The sequence below is a fragment of the Odontomachus brunneus genome, unplaced genomic scaffold (genome assembly GCF_010583005.1).
Source record: "Odontomachus brunneus isolate Ranch 3 - 2012 unplaced genomic scaffold, Obru_v1 Obru_scaffold_255, whole genome shotgun sequence".
Classification (NCBI taxonomy): Eukaryota; Metazoa; Arthropoda; class Insecta; order Hymenoptera; family Formicidae; genus Odontomachus; species Odontomachus brunneus.
In genome coordinates, this window is record NW_022639705.1 from 148,944 (window position 1) to 150,276 (window position 1,333).

Sequence of the window (1,333 nt, forward strand, 5' to 3'; positions counted from 1 at the left end):
ATTAATGTGACCTTGACCTGACCTTCGCTACGCAACCCAAGGTCAAACTGATGTGATCAGTAAATACATCTTTTTAAACGCCACAACTTTTGTCTGAAACATTTTTTTGTAAAACTTATATTTTTCCTGATATTCGGGCGTCCCGGTACTTTCCGAACACCCTGTATATTTGTAAATAACTCTGAGATTAGAATATAGTTCCACGTTTATTATTAACTATACTACTGCTTCTCATTTACCGAGCGAAACCTTGGACCGCACCGACTAAGACTATCCCGCACGTAACGCAAGACCGTTACAGATATACACATAATATTTTCAGGATATTGCAATATATTTGATATTTACAGGATAAATTCAGTATATCCTATAGATCTCTTTTGCTATGTGGGATTACATTTAAAAATTCTCACTGGCACTAGTGGGATTCGAACTTGGATTCGCGAGGCACCTCTCGATTATGAATCTGTTGCTTTAGACACGACACCACTTCATCTATCGATATAAACGTCTTACATTTTGTCTATATATGTTGTAATTAACACAGTAATATAATTTTCTGATAATATGATTTAATAAAATAATTTAATTTTAATAAAAATTATATTTTTTGTACTTTTATTGTTAATTTAACCCTTAGCTAATGACGTAAGGTCTTCTTTAAAATGAATTCTCTATGAACTTCTATTCATCTTTGTGCTATCTGAGTCAACATTTTCTCATTAACATATCTTGGAACATCATCCTACTAACTGGATAATTGCAACGATGCAATGCTCGTGAGTAAGAAATGGCAGGACAAGTTTTATAAGGTTTATTCCTTAAGGGGGGAAATCCAATTAGAACGAGGAAAAATAAGCTATTTTCAAGAATTTTTTTGTAGGAGAAAGAATTTTTCTATATTTTTCAAACTTAAACATTTATTTATATATGTTTTGGACTGTCCATACGTATTTTTTTTTCCAAAAATATTTAAAAATGGCGGACATATGAAGCATCCCATTTGGCAGGTACGCGTGCGAGTTGCTCAGCTGCTGGACAAATGGCGTCCGTGATATTGATCCTATAACAGGCAGCGAAAAAATTCTTATTATTTATACCCATAATTCGTAATTGAACCTAAAAAAATTGAAAAAAGTCAAAAATTTTGAATATGAAACGCTTATGAAAATAAATTTCCATTTTTTGACGTTTTCTCTGCACAATTTTTGCAATAAATAAGTGATTTTTTATTATAATTTTCACAAACATTTAGGTTCACCGACATTGTACTGATGTCATGAAGTTGTGTGCGAAAGTTCAGCGCGATCGGTTGAATAGTTTTTAAATGAGA